The 12,418-nt window shown below is 47.9% G+C and overlaps 1 protein-coding gene across 3 annotated transcripts in view; it reads left to right on the forward strand.

Moving 5' to 3' along the window:
- The first annotated feature begins 1,651 nt into the window (after positions 1–1,651).
- ARHGEF10L (Rho guanine nucleotide exchange factor 10 like) overlaps positions 1,652–12,418 on the forward strand; it is a 119,544-nt gene continuing 108,777 nt past the window's right edge. Inside the window, exons 1-2 of one of the 3 annotated variants that reach the window (XM_055001440.1) lie at positions 1,652–1,740; positions 3,033–3,145. The gene's annotated coding sequence lies outside the window, so the exon portion shown is untranslated. Of the gene's footprint in view, positions 1,741–2,969; positions 3,146–10,222; positions 10,275–12,418 lie in introns of those variants that run through there. The other 2 variants (XM_055001439.1, XM_055001441.1) reach the window with 2 other exon arrangements.

Here is a 12,418-nt window from a genome sequence, read left to right on the forward strand (position 1 = left end):
TTTCCTTGAGGGGCTAGTTTTTTTTATTAACCTGGAGGCTTTATTTTAGGCAAGGAGACATTCAGAGCTAAAATCCACCCTGGAATTGGTGCTGTCTGTTCTATCACCTGTTTCGCCCCCAAAATACATTCACGGGGTAGAAGAATTCCTCCCGCCTGCCTTTTATCAATCTCCAGCTTCCCATGCTTGTGATAGCCCCAGCTCCACTCCCAAGCATCATTATACGTGACCCCGCCGCCCGGTGCCTGATGAAGTCGGGAGGGCTCCAGCATTAACAGTTTTTAAGGAAAATAAGTAAAGTGCTTTTGTTTGAGAGGGAGTTTTGCTGAGGTTTGGAGTTGTCTATTGTGGGAAAGCAGTTATTTAAACTAAGTCCCTGACTTGAGGTCTTTAGTATCTTTTTCTGTTGCTAATTTGTAATCTTGAGTGTTTTAATTGTTGGTTACTCATGTCCGTTAGCATATTTTTGTAGATAGTTTCAGGTGGGTAGCCTTGTTGGTTTGCAGTTGAAAAGCAAGATTTTGGTCCTTTATCACCTTAAAGACCAAGAGATTTCCTGGCTGTGAGCTTCCAAGAGTCAGATAGGTGAAGAGTTGGAGGGATATTGTAAACCAGACTGTCAGGAAGCTAGCTATAACACACGTGGTAGTTGACTTGATAGAACATAGGGACAAATGCGGAAGTGTACTTGGGCCCTGGCTGGGGGTGGGGGGGGAGGAAATAATTTTTTTAATGGATAAATAACTCTCATAGCAACAACAACAACATTCAATTTATATACCACTCTTCAGGACAACTTAATACCTACTCAGAGCAGTTTACAGAGTGTGTTATTATTATCCCCACAACAATCACTCTGTGAGGTGGGTGGGGCTGAGAGAGCTCTGAGAGAGCTGTGACTGGCCCAAAGTCACCCAGCTGGCTTCAAGCGGACGAGTGGGGAATCAAACCCGGCTCTCCAGATTAGAGTCCCAGTGCTCTTAACCACTACATTGCACCGGCTCTCACATTTCAACAGAATTTCAGCGTTTCTATCCTCGTTTTCTGAAGTTTGCTACAACAGGAGATGGAATGGATGTAAGAAAACTCTGTTTTTGTATCTACCAGAGGGTGGATGATGTTTGAGGTTGGAGTTTCCCCCTATATCAGCTGAAAAGATGGAATTTTTTTCCTTAACGTGTTTTTGGGGTCCTGGTTGAAAATGGTCACGAGAGAAAGGGTACCTCCACGTTGCGTATTGATTTCCTGCCCCTTTGGATCATTTGCTTATAAGCCACCCATCTCCAGACAATTCCCTTTGTGCGAATCCGACAAAGCATCCAATTCCCTCGAAGCAGCTGCACCGCTTACCCGCGGTCTAGTGCAGACGCTTTCAGCTCAAGCAGTTGGAGTGCCCATATTCTGTGGTATCTGTCAGTGCCCAGGAGAGCCACAGATAAGAGGACGCTCAGCAGTAGCCGGTAGAACCGCCGACGAGGGAGAGGGCCTTTGCAGCCAAGTCTGAAAACTAACAACGGCATGTAAAAATGTGCCTCTCATGAATCCCTGTACAAATAAAATCACTTGCTGCCCATAAGATCCTCAGAGCTGCCTTAACTTGTTTAATTGCTCAAGGCTTTGGGCGTGTCTGGAGCCTCTTCTGTTCTGCTTCTAGGAACGCAAGAGGCCAACATGGCTTTCCTTCTTACCAGAGTAAACCCAGAGGAACTGAATCGAATTCAGAAGAATCACCTAGATCAGGTGGGGTCTTCCTTCTCTTTCTCAACAGACAATTCTGATAACCTTGTCCCTCAGCATAAGACCCATCGTTTCTACTTGTCCATGAGGAGTTATTCAATATATTGCTTCCATAAACTGGTCAGAGATTTCTCTGTGTCTCTCTTACTATTTTCAACCCCTGCTCCCTTCCGGCAGTGAGGCGAGACGTAAACAGGTTATCTTAAGACAGGAAAGGGAGGGAGAGTGTGAACTTGCTCACTAGGCTTAGGCCTGTATTATGAAGGATGCTGGCCGGGGCACACTGGGTGACGGTTTCTCTTGGCAGAGAAGCAAAGGAAATGCTGCTATTATTGTTATCAGGGCTTTTTTTCAGGGGGAACGCGGGGGAACGGAGTTCCGGCACCTCTTGAAAATGGTCACACGGCTGGTGGCCCCGCCCCCTGATCTCCAGACAGAGGGGAGTTGAGATTGCCCTCCGCGCTGCTCGGTGGTGCGTAGGGCCATCTCAACTCCCCTCTGCCTGGAGATCAGGGGGCGGGGCCACCAGCCATGTGACCATTTTCTCCTAGGGCAACCTGCTGAGTTCCACCACCTATTTTCCCAGAAAAAAAGCCCTGATTGTTATTGTTGTTGTTGTTGTTGTTGTTGTTGTTGTTGTTGTTATATTCTGCTCTCCCCGCTTACGCAGGCTCAGAGCAGGTGACTACCATGGATAAAATCCAAGTTAAAACCATAATTAGAAGTATACAAATTGGTGAACATTTCTTGACGGGCAGACCCACATTATCCAGCCCGAAACCGAACATCCCATGGGGACGGGGGATGGAGAAGGAAGGATATTCAACTGGTGGCAAAAACTGGGGCGGGAGGGCACAGCACCTCCCCCACAGGAGGCCGGCAGGAAGAACCTGTCCAGGCTTCAACCTCAGCTATACGCCTGGCAGAACATCTCTGTCTTACAGGCCCGGCAAAAGGATGACAAGTCTGTCCGGGCCTGAGTCTCAGCAGACAGGGAGTTGCACCAGGCTGGGGCCAGGACCGAAAAGGCTGGTCCTGGGAACATCCAGAGGTGGTCAGAATGGTGGCTCCAGACCCCTGGCGCTGGACAATAATTCCGGGGCCGGGGCTGAGCAATGTAGCTCTGCTAAGCTCTCGATTACATATATGCTGTCTCTTCAGGACAATCCAAACACGTTTATTTTCCTCCCCTATGGGATGCCTGATTCTCCCTATAATTACTCACAATCCAGATGTTTCCCATCCCAGCCTGTTGCTTTTTTGTTTTCCTCATCCTGATCCCATCTGTTTCAAAGAATTGGTTTGTGGCCGTTTATCTGCTATCACGTGCAACTGACAGGCTCGTGCAACCAGCGTGGATTATTGTGGTGCTGCTTCCTTTGCCATCCAGAAGGAGCTGCTTCTCGGGGTGAGTAAAATGACCTCAGCAAACTGCTTCCCTCCTACCATTACCTGCGCTTCCACCTGGCCGCACCTTCCCATCGTTCGTTGACTAATATCTGACTGCGAGGGCTGCCAAGTCCCCATCCCCTCTCGGTGGTGGGGGCGGAGGTGGGGGGGAGACCTGGCAGCTACCTTGTGCCTCTTGTGTGGTCGTTTTTGCACACGCGCGCTCCTGGTGCTAGTGTGATGACATCACTTCCAGAAGTGACGTTGCCATGTTGGCCGTGGGTGCGCTCCCACACTCTGCGTGGGGGCAGAGTGGCCCCCAAACGAAGCACGGGAGCAATCCCATTGCCGGAGTGATGACGTCACTTCCAGAAGCGATGTCGTTGCGTCCGCTGAGAGCCTGTCAGGGGGGGGGCGGGGGGAGGCGATCTCTGGGCAGCCCAAAATCTTCCGCTGGCTGCCACCGTACCAGCGGGCAAGCAGGTAAACCACCAGCCGGCCCTGGGAACCCTACTGACCGCCTTGGCGTCTGCCCCAGTAGTACCTGCAGGATCCTGGCCTTCTGCAAGGCCATTCTGCTGTCCTCTGGCCTTTTCAAACCCCTCCCTCCATCCTAGTTAAAAAGCAGGCTACTTCGTTTGTTTGCTTATTTATGTTCTTTATAGTCTGCCTTTCTCACTGAGACTCAAGGAAGATTGCAGAGTCTAAGACCTATAAAGCCCTGTGCAGACTGGGCCCAGCGTACCATCGGGACCACCTCTCCCCATATGTTCCCTGGAGGTCACTTTGATCAGCTAATAAGCAGTTGCTGATGGTCCCCGGCCCCAGGGAGGTCCTTCTGGCCTCTACCAGAGCCAGGGCCTTTTCAGTCCTGGCTCCGACCTGGTGGAACTCTCTGTCTGAGGAGACTAGGGCCCGGCGGGATTTGTTATCTTTCCGCTGGGCCTGCAAGACGGAGATGTTCCGCCAGGCATTTGGTGGAGGCTAGGCTGTCCTCTTTCCGGCCATACCACTGAAGACTGTCCACCACCCATGCAGGAGCTCATAAAGTGTGGCACATACTTATATCCACCATCTGAGAAATTTTATTGCACAGGGATAATATTTTTAAATGTTTGTTTATAATGTTTTTATTGTTTTAAACTGTATGTTATAAGTTGTATGTTGTTACACCGCCCTGAGCCCGTCCGACAGGAAGGGCGGTCTAGAAATGTAATAAATAAATAAAAATAATAATAAATAAGTCGATACAATCAAGGAGAAATCTGATACAGAGCTGAAACAAAACAAATAACTTGACATGACATATTAAACAGTGTGGAACTATCCAGTAGGAGCATACTTACAGCGAACAGGCAGTATGCAATAGTATAGTCTACAGTCCCTATCCCTTTACTCGACGTATCTCTCTGGACTATAACTCTACAGCAAATATCTATTATCAGTGTTAAAAAGCCCTCCTAAACAATTCAGTTTTGCATAGTTTTCAGAAAGCCAGGAGAGAGAGAGCTTTCCCAACCTCTTCAGGCAGGCAGTTCCATAAGGTGGAGGCCGCCACAGAGAATGCGTTTGTACAGGCAGTTGTTGATTTTGCCCATTCGCAGGATCACACTTTCAGGAAGCCCTGTTCAGATAGAATCAGAGGGTTGGAAGGTACCTCTAGGGCCATCTAGTCCAACCCCTGCACAATGCAGGAAATTCACAACTACCATCCCCGACTGCCCCAGTGACTCCTGCTCCATTCCCAGAAGATGGCAAAAGATCTCCAGGATCCCTAGCCAAATTGCCACGGGGGGAAATTGCTACCTGACCCCAAGGTGGCAATCGGCATTACCCTGGGCAAGTGAGAAGGGGCCACGAGAACTAAGCACTGATGCAACCCTCCCTGCCCTCCCTCTCACGATCTGCCCAGGTTCACAGAATAAGCACTGCTGTCAGGTGGCCATCTAGCCTCTGCTTAAAAACCTCCAAAGGAGGAGAGCCCACCACCTCCCGAGGAAGCCTGTTCCACTGAGGGACCGCTCTCACTGCCGGGAAGTTCTTCCTAATCTTTAGCCAAAAACTCTTTTGATTTAATTTCCACCTGCTGGTTCTGGCCCGACCTTCCAGAGCAGCTCCATGCCATCCTCTATATGACAGCCCTTCAAGCACTTGGAGATGGTTATCATATCACCTCTCAGTGGTCTCCTCTCCAGGCTAAACACTCTGAGCTCCTTCAACCTTTTCTCACAGGACTTGGTCTCCAGACCCCTCACCATCTTTGTTGCCCTCCTCTGGACACGTTCCAGCTTGTCTAGATCCTTTTTAAATTGTACTGCCCAAAACTGAACAAGATGAGCAAAGCTTCCAAAGTGGGGCACAGGGAGAGAGGTGGTTCTATAGATGTGAGGGGCCAAGGCCATGAAGGGCTACTGTGGTTATTTTTTTTTACTTGCTTATTGCTGTACGCTTTTTATCAATGTCGTTCATATTTGGAAGTGCAGGTGTTTCCTCTATACTTGCTGCATACCCCAGGGGGTTGTGGATATCAGAGTCTTCCTCAAACAGAGTCATGGAAGGGGGAGAGGGTTACCTGGTCCTGTACGTAGATGAGAGATCAGATACTGTGCCTATCTGTGCTGCGTTATCTTCAGTTTCAGTTCTGTATGGATGAGGGTATGGAGCAGAGTTGCTCATGGTGGTCTACTTTCTTCCACTTGAGAGCAGAACAAGCCAGCCCTCAGAGGTGCACAGAGGTGCTTGTAGCAACTGGCCCTCCACTTCCTTGTGAAAATCCTGACATCTTTCTTTGGTAGAGATAAATCTTTGTTTCCCTTGCCAGGCACCACCAGAGGGCACCCCAACACTTTAGCTGCCTTTGTGAAACCCGATTTTGTTCCAGATATTAATAGCAAAACAAGTTTGGACAAGCAAGGCTGATACTTGGGGAGAAGTTCTTGTCTTGTCTTGCTGAGTTGCCCTCTGGGAACAAGACAGGTCCAAAGATGGTCTTACGATTTCTTTTATCAAAATGACATCTTGGGGGCAGGGGCAGGGGGAGAGTGTACAATATTTTAAAAGCCACATGTCTCCAAGAAGGATAAACATTTGTGCTATTGTGCTGATGGATAAAAGCGGCCCTAAAGGCATCCACGCTTTCTGCTTTGGCAGAAGTCAACAAAGCCGTGAACAGGCCATGCCAGCATTAAACTTGCACTTCAAAATTCTCAGTCGTCAGGCCAGAGCCTTACACCACTTTATGCCATTGTGCTATACACAGAAAATATGCCTTCAGGATCTGAGCTGTCCTGAATGCATTAACAGCCCGCCCCCCCTCCCACATCTAAGGAGAGATGCCATTATAAAAACTGATGATAGCGTTGAAAACCGCTGCTGAGCCGGTACTATGTTCACGTATCCTACCAGTGAACTTGAGACGCGAAGATCATTTTTTGTCCCCTACGATATATATTACTTTATGTTTATTTATGCGAATATTGCCTGTGTTCTGTTGTCAATTCCTCTAAGCTGCAGATATCCTTTTGGAGATTTGTGTGGCACCTTACCATCCTGAATTATGGCCTTGTGCAGTCTTAGCTATCAGTCCAAATGTTAAATACTACAGTCGTTTGAAAGACATCAGTGTACTCTATTTTTTCCTAGATTGTGTAACCTGTCCTTTTCTTTCTGCCTTTTATCCAGTTAATAGTTCATAAGAGGGTCCCTCCTGTTGAGTTGAAGAACTTCACCAAAAGCTTTTGGAAACCTCAAGTATACAACCGCTGTTGAAGCACTCTGTCCCCACCCCCAACTCGGGGGGGGGACCCTCCCCAGAATTTTACATAACATCTACATAGAAGAAAAATCTGTTTACAATATTACAACTAAAACATACCACAATAATTCACAGCAACTTGTTCTACTGACAATCCAACATCTTGAGTATGTTGTAAAAGCAATGGTCTCCTAATCAAACATAATTCCTGATTTTTTCTGAATCATTCCTCTGTTCTAAGATTTGTGCTTTCTCCCCTTATATCTGCCAAAAACTAAACACTGCAGTTAACACATTAACAGTGCAATCCTAAGAAGAGTTACTCCAGTCTAAGCCCTTGGACTTCAATGCGCTCTGCTTAGGATTGCACTATAAATCAGTCAACTGACTGAAATTCATGCAATTAATCTACGAAGACTGCTTTAATTATGTATGCTAGGATGTATCTGCCAGCAATTAATTAATGGCTTAATTTCTAGTGCCCCCGAGAAGGGGGATACAACCCGAGGACTTCTTGTATGCGCCCACACCAACCAAGGTGAGACTACCAGAGACAGGGCCTTCTCTGCAGCAGCACCCTCCTTTGGGAGCTACCTGTTCTCTGCCAGCCTCTGCCCGGGACCTGAGCATTTTGGCCTCAGCTTCTGGGACAAATAATCCCTATTTACGCATGCATTTGATCCGGGAAATCAGGACTGGGGCGGCTGTTTCTCCTCTCTCTGTTCCTATGGTGGGGTGTTTTCTTTAACTCTGCTTTTACAGTCTGTATTGCTTGGCGCAGAGTGGTAAGCTTCAGTCCTGCAGCCCAAGCTCTGCTCATGACCTGAGTTCGATCCTGGCGGAAGCCGCGTTCAGGTAGCCAGCTCAAGGTTGACTCAGCCTTCCATCCTTCCGAGGCCGGTTAAATGAGTGCCCAGTTTCCTGGGGGTAAAGTGTAGATGACTGGGGAAGGCAATGGCAAACCAGCCCATAAAAAGTCTGCCAAGAAAATGTTGTGCTGCAACGTCCCCCCATGGGTCAGTAATGACTCGGTGCTTGCACAGGGGACTACCTTTACCTTTTATTGTTTGGAAATGCTGCTGTTGAGTTGGGCATTCTGTTTATCTATAGCCCGTATTTCCCTTACTTCAGAGTCTCTGGGAGATTAGTCTAGCATATACTAACAGATGTATCACCATACAATTTAAAAACAAGTTCAAAAAAACACCCCCAAAGCATAATAAAACCAAAATTGTTACATTTTATTTTTGGATTGTTTTATATGGCTGCTGTCAGCTGCTCAGGGAACCAAACAGTAGAGAGGTGGCACCCCAACCCCTTATCACTCAATCTAGTAATTCATTCATGTGCACTAACAATTTTAAAATTAACATTCCACATCTTCCCCAAAAGCAAAGACAGGGAAAATGATTTAGCAGGGAATGGTACCAGCAGGCTTGCTCTTCTGCAGGTGGGGTGTGAAGATCTCCTGGAATTACAACTGATCTCCAGAGAGACAGAAATCAGTTTCCCTGGAGAAAATGGCTGCTCTGGAGGGTGTCCTGTATGGCATCATACCCTGCTGATACCCCTCCTCTCCCACAAATGCCCCCCGGCTTCATCCTCAAAAACCCAGGAATTTCCTAACCTGGAGTTGGCAACCATAGGTACCAGAAAAGAGCGGTCCATCTAGTTTGTGAATGCCTGTTAGAATTCTTAAGATGTTGTTGGTGAGTGAATTGTTTTTTGCCAAATGCTGCTGGAGAGAACTCAAAAAAACAAAAACCGGTCATCTCTGGTGCCAGAGCTGGCAAACTTTCTTGGCAAGATGGGAAGTCTTTTTGAATCTCTGAGGGCTTGAACTATGAGCAAGGCTTAAACTTATTTCCAATAGAGGAAGTCTGGCGGAAATCCTGAATGTAAAAAGGGCGCGGGGGGTGGCATTTGCCTTAGAGTACTGAAAAGGTTTCAAAGTGGAGAGCTCAGTTCACAGGAAAGGTCTCCTTCCAGCCTTATTGAAAAAGAACGGGTGCGGAAAGAGACTAGGGCCACAGAGGGAAATCTAGTCAGTAAGTGATGGGGAATATAAAGTAGGAGGTGGCGAATGACAGCCCGGGATGGGGGGCAGTGTGGGCAGAATGTCAAATCAGGAGTGAGAAACTTGGGCTGATTCCCCTCTCTGAGAATCTCTCTACACAAGACTTCTGACACGTGTTCTTCATGTGTTGGGAGACGCAATGTTAGCTGGGAAGTGTAGTTTTGAAAGACAGAGCCGGCAGAGATCGCTGCAGAGGGGACGGATTCTCTCACAGCCCTTCGCTGCCTCTAGCATGCCAGATTGTCTCCCCTTCTGGAGCCTTTGCCCTGCCAAGGCTCGGTTAATTCAAAGTTTTAAGCAGCGAGAGCGGCAGAGCAATGGCTCTGGAAGGGGAGACAATCCAGCACACCAGAGGTGGTGGAGGACGGTGAGAGAATCTGTCCCCTCCGGAGCAATCTCTGCCAGCTCTTTTAAAACTACACTTCCTAGCAAACAGTGCATCTCTCAGTACTTGAGAGATGCATCTCTTGAGACATTGCATCTTTCTACAGTCCCGTGTAGAGAGAGAGACAGCCTCACCTACCGAATGTGATGTAGGTGAGGACAATTTTCACCACCCGTGATAAAAAAACTCATCCCCCCCTCCATCCCTTCTTACCCTCCTTGCTTTCTTCCTTTCCCTTGTTGTCTGTCACCATGACAGTCCTATTGCTTTGCCACATGCCTTGAAGGCCCCAAACAAAGGGTTTTCCTAGCACTGGGCTGGGCTGACTCCAGTCTCGTGTGGTTTGCTGTGGCTTTGTTTTTACTACAATCCATGTGGCCCACCGTGCTTTAGTATTTACTAAGCCAATAAGTAGTGCATACTGTGGATCTCTTCACAGCCAAGGCCTTGCTAGTCCATGCTCAGTGTTCCAGAGGACACACTTGGCTTGCATACACAACAAGTGCCTTCTGGCTCAGTCCCCCCAGCCCTGCATTCTTTGCAAGAAGCCCCGGCGGCACCCACAAAATGGCCCAACTGGAAATGGGTTCTTGTCTGCCTGCTGCTTCCTTCTGCTGACAATTTCGCCTTACTAGGAACTTATCCACCTTCCTTCCTCGTTTCTGAAGCTTCCGAATGGGGACTCCAGTGTCTGAACCGCTTTTTCTTTGCACCCCCACCTGCTTTGTAGCTTCTGCTGTCCAAGTCAGAGGCCAGATCTTTCCTGCCCAGGTGTTAATGCGGCTGCTTGTAGTCAGCCAGCTGCTCCCGTGGGCGGGTGTCTGGCTGAGTCACTTGCAGAGTTTCCTGCCTCACCTGGACTCCGAGGAGGAGAGAACAGCAGAGGAAGGACACGAGCATTGGCACGAGCAACAGGCTGCCCTGCAAAGAAGGTGAGGCATCGGGGGGCATCTGAGTTTAGGAGCCGACTCTGAGCCTGGAGAGTGGCTGGAAAAGCTGAAAGCAGGTATCGGTGGACCTTTGGGGGCTGAACCTTTAGATAAATGTCTGCAGATTAAGCTGCTCATGCTACAATCAGGCACATCCCTAGCTAAGAAGGGCGTTTCAGAACAGGTTGGGTCCCAGCCAGCTTTTTCATTCAGTCTTCTTGTCCAACAGCACTGCCTCCCCTCCGGGGTACCTCAGGCCGTTTGTCCATACAGGCCCTATGACCCCCTGCATAAACATTTTTGTGTTTCAAGGGAACCCCACCTTCCCTTTTCACCAGCAGAAAAGCTAGCTGGATCCAACCAAATTTCTCTTGTTTTTCGTTCTTCAAGAATTTAGAGCAGGTTTCAGTTTCTCTTTGTGGGTTAAGGTCTGCCAGGGAACAGATCTGGAACTGGTCTTCAAGACACGGTGAAAGCTTGATGTATGTAAAGGAGCCATTGCAGGGCAGGGGAAGAGGCCTTCTGAGCAATACCGAGTATGTTTTACTCACCTCTGAGTAAACATAATCAGCTCACAGTACCTCCAGAATTTAGATGAAAGAGTGCTAGCTCGGCTCAGGTGGCCTTTGGTACATTTGTCCCACTCCCAGCCTATGTTTCCCCACTAATATGCCAATAACCAAGGAGTGCTTAGTTTTGTGACTACAATATACATCCTCAGGAGAAATGTGCAGAATAAAAAATGTTGATGATGTCCTTTTTGAAAGGCTCAGACCACTCAAAAGGGGTGTAGGATTTGTGCAAGGTTGAGGGGGAAGCATTGAGTGTGTGGCTGGGCTTTGCAAAGCCGCTTGATTCCTTTGCGGGGGAAGAGGCAGGAGCAATTCTCTGTTGCTTTGCTTTCAAGAGCACTTCCATTGCTTTTGCAGCCTTCGCATAACTGTGAACTGGTTAGTGGGGTTGACAATAATTTCATAAAGCATCTCCCGTGCTTGGTCATTTGGGGCAAGCAAGAGCCCCCTTCCAGGCAACCCGGTATGAAAGTATTATACATGTGCCTGTGTTATCATCCAGAAGTGAATTGTGCACCTGTGTGTATCTTTTGATTTAAGGGTGAGCAGATTATGGCCCGGGAGACGGAACTTGTCTGTAGGAGCTTTCAAGCGGCTTACTAATTTGTCAGGATCATCAGCCTGTTGCTCTGCCAGATTGGCTTGCAAGCCAGCGCCCTTGAAAAATGATAAAGCAGCTTGAAATCTGTTCACAGCAGCCGTTTATGAGAGAAAGCCAGATCTGGGTCTCTGTTGTCCCCGTCCCCACCTCCCCCCGCCCCACTACTCTGAATTAGATTCCAGGTCTGGAAATGGGAAGAGCAGCACCCACCTTGAAGCCCTCCTTTAAAAGCAGAGGGAGCCGCGGGAAGGAATTTTGGGCGACTGAGCAGTGCTGACTTTGCTCACACAAACTTTTCACCAATGATCACATTCATGCTGTCTGTAGGCTACAGGGTGAAAGTAAACACTCTTCCGCATTTTCATATAAATAGCATAACGCTGAAAGTGGTTAAAATGGTTTAAAGGATACCAGTGATTTTGTTTTGTTTGTGAAGACATGCACAAAGAGTCTCCAATTTCATTCCCAGAGCAAAATGTTTCAAATTCTGTAGAACTCTTAATTGGTGCTTCATTATAGAAATCATTGCTGCAATCAGATTGCAGAATTTTGCATTTCCTGGGGGTTCAGAAGTACAAAATGTTTTTCCACACAGAATAGTAGCCTGTTTGTGAAAATTGCCCTGTTCTATTGACCCAACCAAGGGCATGTATGTATGTTACTGGACTTAAACAGCTTCTGCTATTTATTTCCTCTCTCCGTGAACCCTGGGAATCAGAGATATGTGTGGATATGCTAGACAAGAGGGGGGAATCTCTAAAGGCAAATTCTCATCACTCGCTACAAAACTTTAATTCTAAGGATTCATTGCTTGGGGGAGGGGGGAGCCATGACTTCTCAATGTGTTGTGCTGGGAAAGGAGGCATTCAGCATCTCAGGTCTGCTCAGGAGCGGAATTCTGGGGGGGGGGGGGGGGGTAGGTCCGCCTAAAGGATTTAGGGTGGGTCTTGCTTATGTAGCTGCTATTATTGTGG

The sequence above is a fragment of the Eublepharis macularius genome, chromosome 17 (genome assembly GCF_028583425.1).
Source record: "Eublepharis macularius isolate TG4126 chromosome 17, MPM_Emac_v1.0, whole genome shotgun sequence".
NCBI lineage: Eukaryota > Metazoa > Chordata > Lepidosauria > Squamata > Eublepharidae > Eublepharis > Eublepharis macularius.